General features: G+C 33.6%; 1 pseudogene; it reads left to right on the top strand.

The window, feature by feature from the left end:
* Positions 1 to 6178: 6178 nt before the first annotated feature.
* On the top strand, positions 6179 to 7740 carry LOC138189498 (techylectin-5B-like; annotated as a pseudogene).
* Positions 7741 to 7944: the final 204 nt, after the last annotated feature.

Genomic DNA, 7944 nt, shown 5'->3' with positions numbered 1-7944 from the left:
TTTCTATAGATGTTTACTCTGTTTTTCTTATTGTATGTATGTACGATTATGAATGCTCATTAGAATTATTAAATGAAATATGAACTGTGAATGTTTTGTTACATATATTATTTGTACGTAGGTTTCATATTTGATGCACCGTGCGATATGTATTAGATTGTAATAGCATCGATTAAGTACAGAGTAGACGTAACATAATTATATGGGACTTCGTGTCTCACAAATTCCAACTGAATACCAACTTCAAAAAAATTAGAGTATTTCCTATTACATTGGACAAGCGTGCTTAAGCGCTTCTACATTGATCGATCTGATTGATACATTGCCCTAACATAGGGAATATATCACGCCTCACAGGTCACATGGTCCCCCAAACATGGGACACGTAAAAACAGCGACAGGTATCAGCTCTATCCTGTATTCAGTCCGTGACAAAGCATTCCGGTTAATTTGTGTCGATAAGTGAAACAATTTTACCGATCTACATACATACATATATGACGATACCTATGTATACTTGAATTTATAATGTACTCTTCCCTTTCCCCTCTGCTTTCTTCCTCTCTTCATTTTTATACTACGATCTACCTCATTGCCAGTCTGTCGGTTTACTAATTTTCTTGTACATCTTCTTTCCGATCGTATCTTGTTACTTTTTCCTTTATCGCATTTACCGAATTACTGTATTGCATTCTTTTTTTCGATTTTGATTAGATTCGTTATTTAATCTTTTCCATTTCTTCATTCACGTCGTTGTCGTTGGAATTTTAATGCATATTTCACATCGATGCGCCCTGATAATCATGGAATGCACATTTCACAGTAATACCGAGTATGCCTGTTCTCGTTTCTTGATCAACAATTGTATCGACGTCTCGATCAAGGTGAAAAGTCTGACACGTTCTCTTAGAATGTAAGATCATGACATTCTCGAAATATTTCACACAAGTTCTCTTAGATTCGGAAAATAATGTTTTGATTTGTTTGTAATTTCACACGAAGAGTATAGATACGAGATAGAAGCTCAGCTATAAATAACTGACGACATTTATCTTATTTAAAAGCAATTTTCACCTTTGAATTAGCTCACCTTAATAATAGTTATTTCCTTAATCTTCATTTTACGTTTAAGTTATGTAATTTTAATCCTCGTTCCAACTGCGCTCTGACACATTTTAATTAAAAGATAAATAATGATTTATAAAAAGATGATTTATAATCATTACGAAGAAAATGAAAGTTATCAATACGTTAGATGCAAATATATTAAATATTAGATAGATATCGATGCGATATAGATATGTATTTACAAATTAATATATCATACGCAGGTAATGTTCGGTTTATTCCTGCTTATTTTTCAATCAACTGTAATCGATATTGTCAGAAAGTCAAAAGTAGAAGTAAAATGGCTGTTGGAACTGTTGAAAGTTTGGAAGCATGAAGAACGGCAGCAGTAAGAATTAAAACAGTATTTATGGTGTATGTAGTAGTAGCATAGAATGACGGAATATCTCGTACTATAGATGCACTCAAATAAGCGAAGGGGCAAGACAATGATGGGGACTGACAGTCGTATTCGCGTATGGTCACATACATGTATGTCTTCGTTTTATAAGTGACGTCATCTTGTTCCTGCGATAGGAACTTCTCCTGGTGACGCTGGCAACGACATCAGTCAAGAAGGGGTAGAGTGGTAGGTAGGGTGAGAAAGAGAAGGGCAACGCAAAGGAAGGGGAAGAAGAAGTTGCAACGAAACGGAACAGTACGAATTCAAACGGATCGAACCGTTTCAGATCGGATCATAGCCTTACAGAGGGAAAGGACGGAAAAAGACCACAGAATGGTCGGTAGATCAGTGGGGAGAGGTACAAGCACTCTTTCAAAGCGGACACGTATGTACGTGAAAGTAACTCTTACTATTTAGCGGCGATCGGGAACTTGTTGGTGCTTTATGGTGTCGGCAGTCTGATTGTTTGTATCGAATTTAAAATACGGTGCGCATAATTGCGTATTACTGTTGTATATTTTGCTCGTTATTTCAGGAGACGTACGAACAATAAAGTGAAAAACATTAGAATAAGGAAGGGTGATGCACAATCGTATATGACATAGGGTTTATCTATGTTTCAATTTATATCGAACTTATATATCTAGGAAGAAGAGAAGAACGGATAGATCATCGAACTTGGAAGAAAACGGAACAGGTGTCATACACAACATTCAGTGCGAAGTGCGCGTAATCATCGGGATTCAAAAGAATTAAATAATGGTTCTGATTTTGTCTGTGGAACAGTTGCGCACATATAAATACAACAAATTGATACGGTCTTTTGTCTTTCTTTTTTAAGTCGTTTCTAAGAGACTATACTAATTACTCATTTACCGTGTGTGTGTGTGTGTGTCTTCATCAAGGGAATGTCAATGTTCGTAATGACAACGGTCGTATATATTTCGATCAAGGCGAACGAATATTAAAAGTAGAGCGAAACCAACAGAACAAGTAATGATTTTGCTACAAAGAGAAAAATGAGAAAAATATAGGATTCGCTTAAGTTCATCATCTCAACTTATCCTTGGTGCGTATACGGTGATCAAAGTGTTATATCGAAGAGGATGGGGATAAACTCCGCTGTGATCACCTTGAACATTCGTTATGATAACGAATTGTTACGAAACAATTTAAAATTGGTAATGGCGAAAGAAAGATCTTTTCCTGTTTGTTGCAACTTGTAATAGTCGTGTTTTCTTTGCCGAGTGTTTCGTGATTTGTGCTTCGATCAAATTGGTTTTGTTCCAGTCGAAAAGAACATTTACATTCTCGCGTATATAGCTTCACTTAGAAACATTATCGTTGGTGAATTTACTTATTGCTTTGTACATATATATAAGCGTTGAGAATGAATGGATGTTCGGCTTAAAAAGAAGAAGAAGAAGAACTTGCATGCGAACAACTAACCGAACATTAAGTGATCTTCGTCGGGAGTGCCGTGGGTACGTGAATTTTTAAAATCGCGTATTTTTCTTCGTTCCGTTCTTTATTTCTGCCGTTCTCTCTTTCTTTTTCTTCTGTTCCTTCTTCTTCTTCAATCTTACGGAAGTTATCAGTTGTGGAATGTCGTCCGTTGTAAGCGCTCGTTGTAATTCCGCTTCCACCTTTCAATAGTCGTTGTTAGTTTTTGTTCGTTGGTTTCGCTGCGGAGTACTTTTACACTAGAGTAATTTCGATAATATTCATGCCCATTTTCGTTATAAGCTGGTTAAAAATGTGGATCAAGTAAAACAATTATACAGTTATAGCTTAATAAATTAAATTAAAACATGCGTTCTATCATGTATGTTTATATTGTAACCTTTCTTTCTCTCTTTTTTTTTTTGCAACGTCATGGACCTTATATGATACAATTGTATTTGAAAGAATAACGACATTTTCTGTTTTCTATGAATCGAAGGACCGATATCTATAATAATTACGCTTATGGTATCAATTATTCTTATTGAGACTTATTTAAGAGGAGCATTCGTGAAAGAACAAGGTCTTATTATTATTTAAGGTAACATTATATAACGATGTCGGCATAATAATTGAAACAACAGAAATATCAGCGATTAAAATTACGCGATACGTTTGAGATGATAGAATTTTATAATAGACAACTTCATTTACATATAGATAAAGTATAAGATATTAATCTGACAATTTGATAATTAGAAGGAAAATAAAGAGAACGATTTTTTTTGGCTTAGGAACACGAGACCTGTTTATTATTATAATTTGTATAATCATACGTACATACTATACTTGTAGATGAATCGGCAATAGCTGGAACGAAGTAGAAATTAATAGAATAAAATTACGTTTTAAATTTCATTCTTCAGTTAGAATCGTTCAAGTATATGTGAAGAAATCAGTCAGAAGTAAATCTCGTCAGCACCAAATACATACTTGTATAAATATTTGTTTCTCATTCAGCCAATCGTAACTACGACAGTAGACATAGTCGATCATCGATCGCATTTAAGCAATACTAACCTCAGCTGCCTATACAGTTGATCGAATTGTGAACCATTTTTCAAACAATCAGTCGACGATACGTCGAGCATGTCGCACTGCAGCAGCAGTATCGTCGTGTTTGTAAAGATCTCTCGATCAAAAATTTTACATAAAGTTTATCTAACAACTGGGTTTGATGGATGTGACCTTTGAGGATACTTTGTTTTATCGCTCCTCGATGAATCTGGCATTAATGATTGTAATATCGTAATTCTAAAGAATTAAAAGAGATAACTCAACTTTTTATATTGTAAAAATAAAATAACTTTGCCCGAAAGAAGCTGATAAGTATCATAAAGTATTTTTATTATCGGAAAGGGTAAAGTAAACATAAGTTAACTTCACAAACTTTTCTATTATATATTCTATTATATATTCTATTATTCATTCTATTATATATTCTTATGATCATGAAAGGTTTCGTCTCATCATATCAAATCAATTAAATAGGATTTAAAAAGTATTCCTTACTAATAATTCTTATTAATCACTTGTCATTAATTTTTTTAATTCATTTTTACGTAGGAATAATCTCATTATAGCACGTAGGACTATCAAACTTGCAACGAGCGGGCGTTTCAATTACAAGGCTACAGGGTCTCGGCCGATTGCTCTTATGTGCAATGTGTAATTTTAATAATAATTGTAGATGTTCATCAATTTGAAGAAAAAAAGGAACAAAATTTCGATTTATCCGTATTTTAAGCACAGGTGTACAACGTCAACGTAAACTGTAATTTACATGAAAATATTTAGAAGATTTAGAATATTAGCGAAAAAGTAACAGATTCTAATATATTATTTAAACAATTCACTATTTCAGTCGCCAAGAATATGTTAGCGTTCATCCGGAGTATTCATCCACCAGTGAACTGGTGTAAATACTCTCCGTTTTTCGTTGTTCACTTTCACTGTGGAGGAATCATCTATCCAGCGATCCTGCAAGGCGAAACAGTACAAGTTTGGCTTTATCTATGCGAGAGCCATAAACCCGCATACATACGTATAGGTAATATCATCTTGCCCAGTACACAAAGCTGCCAGCAACCTAACCGATACCAAGATAAAAGGTAGCAAAGGTATTTTTACGAATATGTACATATCTCGAAAGCTACAGCCGAGCAGGGCCCCAAACATACGTAGGAAAAAGTTGTTCAAAATCATGATCCTGACAATAATATATTTGAAAATCATTGAAACTGGTAAACGTAGATCTCCTCGTTCGAATAATTAATAATTAGGATATTTTCCTACTCTCCTTACAAGGTATATTTATCGTATCTGTATATTTAGTAAAAGCGAGTGAGCAAATATTTGCGAGTCATTTTCTTTCTGTATATATTTTACTATAATTCTACATTCTATAATCATTGCATGTTACATACTATATTTATATATAATTATTATTATAAATTACATTTTTATTCGACGAATAAAGCCAGAGTAAACCAGAGAATACACACACGAATACGAATACGAATACGAATATCGCGTGTGCGTTACGAAAAGAGAATAAATGATAAAATTTACGAAAATATGTTGTAATTCTTAATAATGTATATGTATGTTAATTATTTAAGTATGTTGATTATCGTTCAGTAGTCGTGTACATGTGGTAAAAGTAATGACAACAATGCCGTTATATTTTACATTACATACAATTACATACAAATTCTACAAATTTAGGCATTACACTATAAAGTTTACAGATTTGTAAGATTCGAAAGGACCGTATATCGTATGTGCTATAACACAAAGAAATGTTCAGATTTGAAAAATTTATTACGTAATACATCGATTAACATTCTGAATGTTTCGTTTAAACGGTCATTTTAAAGTTGCTCGTAATTACTCGTCTCGTCAAACCGTAAATAACACACAAAGTCACTATAATGTACACATGTGCATCACGTAGAACCATCAACTTTGAAACGTTCGAATATGGCTCGTAAAAAGTCCCTGTCGGTGAAATTTTTATTAATCCTTCCTTTATGGGAATTTTGAAAATCTATACCATATTTCTAGAAGAAATAAAAGGAAAGAAAGAGAAAAGTAGTTTTTACAATACGATAGTATAATTGAAACATTAAATATGTATAACAATATTGTAGAAAGAGAGAAAACTACTAATCTATGTACGTAATATGTAACAGAGTGAAAAATCTACGCAAGAAAAAGAAAGCGTTATTCCATATTATCAATGCTTACAAACACGATAATACATGTACATATTGTTTAACGTTACAGGACTATTCATGTGTTGATTTGTTAAATGCTGGCATGAGAGATAGCGGTGTCTATTATCTTCAAATTCGTGGAACAACCTATTGGTTTCTCAAGGTTTATTGCGAGCAGGATATCGCCGAAGGAGGTTGGACGGTAAAACAGAGATTCGTCCAAATACTATAATATGTATATACGCGTGTGCATCATGCATCGAGATAAAACTAGTGTGATAGAACGGGCTTTTTTCCCAAAAAAGTATATTTCGCAATGTAGAATCAATGTAGGATCAATGTAGAATCGATAGCTTATACTCTTAGGTCGTTACAGAAAAAGAATAACTGTGCGTACAATAAACAGCCGTGTTCGTTGGTAAAAGATATTTAATCTTCCTACTTCTTTTATCTCATAATTCGAAAAAGAATTTCCACTTTTTCCTAGGTTATTTAAAGAAGAGACGATTTCGGCGAGCCAAGAGAAAATTTCAATCGTGATTGGGCTGATTATAAAAACGGTTTTGGTGATCCTGCTCGAGAGTTTTGGCTTGGCAACGAAAACATATACATGTTAACTAACAACGAAGATTACATGCTTCGGGTGGAACTCGAAGATTTCGAAGGTAACAAAAGGTAAGAAATATCAAAATTACAATTGCAACTGATTTTGGATGCGAAGTTCGGACGTTTTAATGTCTGTGTAGAATAGATCGGAGAGGATTTCAAAGACGATTTTCTCTGTACATTTAAGATATAGAACGTTTCGGAACATCCGTATATCCGTGCGCATACAAAAATTATATATCTATGTACTTTCGTTTAGGTACGCACAGTACTCTCACTTCAAAATCTATTCAGAAGGAGAATATTATAAATTGGAGATTGACGGTTACGACGGAAATGCCGGTGACTCATTAAACGATCCATGGTACGGTTCGAACAATAATCCGTTTTCCACGTACAACAGGTAACACGTTATTTCTTCATTTGTTAGAATGCATGAAATGACAATTTCGGTTATGTGAAAGCATAAAGCAAAAAGCATTGAAGAACGGATAATATCGGATAGATTAATCGTAATAAGAGTCAACTATTCGTTCGAGACGATATTTCATTTCACACAGGGACAACGATAGGTCATCGTTGAACTGCGCTTCCATGCTAAAAGGCGGATGGTGGTGGAAATCGTGCGGACGAGGATTAAACGGTCTTTATTTGAACGATCCTCAGGATTTAACCGCTCGACAAGGTATGATTGCTTACAAAATAATGTCGTCACGTACAACCAGCCATTCATGTTTCGTATTATCCGTTTAATGACAAAAGACAATTCTTCCTATCTGTTATTTAATAAAAGGTATCGTATGGTTCCGTTGGAGAGGTTGGGATTATACTTTGAAACGTGCCACGATGATGATTAAACCAAAAGGACCAACAACAGCAATGATATAGACGATTATAACAATAACAATAACAATAACAATAACAATAACAATAACAATAACAATAACAATAACAATAACAATAACAATAACAATAACAATAACAATAACAATAACAATAACAATAACAATAACAATAACAATAACAATAACAATAACAATAACAATAACAATAACAATAACAATAACAATAACAATAACAATAACAATAACAATAACAATAACAATA

The sequence above is a fragment of the Bombus flavifrons genome, unplaced genomic scaffold (genome assembly GCF_040668555.2).
Source record: "Bombus flavifrons isolate JBK064 unplaced genomic scaffold, iyBomFlav1_principal scaffold0091, whole genome shotgun sequence".
In the NCBI taxonomy this organism is placed as follows: Eukaryota; Metazoa; Arthropoda; class Insecta; order Hymenoptera; family Apidae; genus Bombus; species Bombus flavifrons.
Note: the sequence above shows the minus strand (reverse complement) of the source record. Positions and strands in the feature narration are given on the sequence as shown.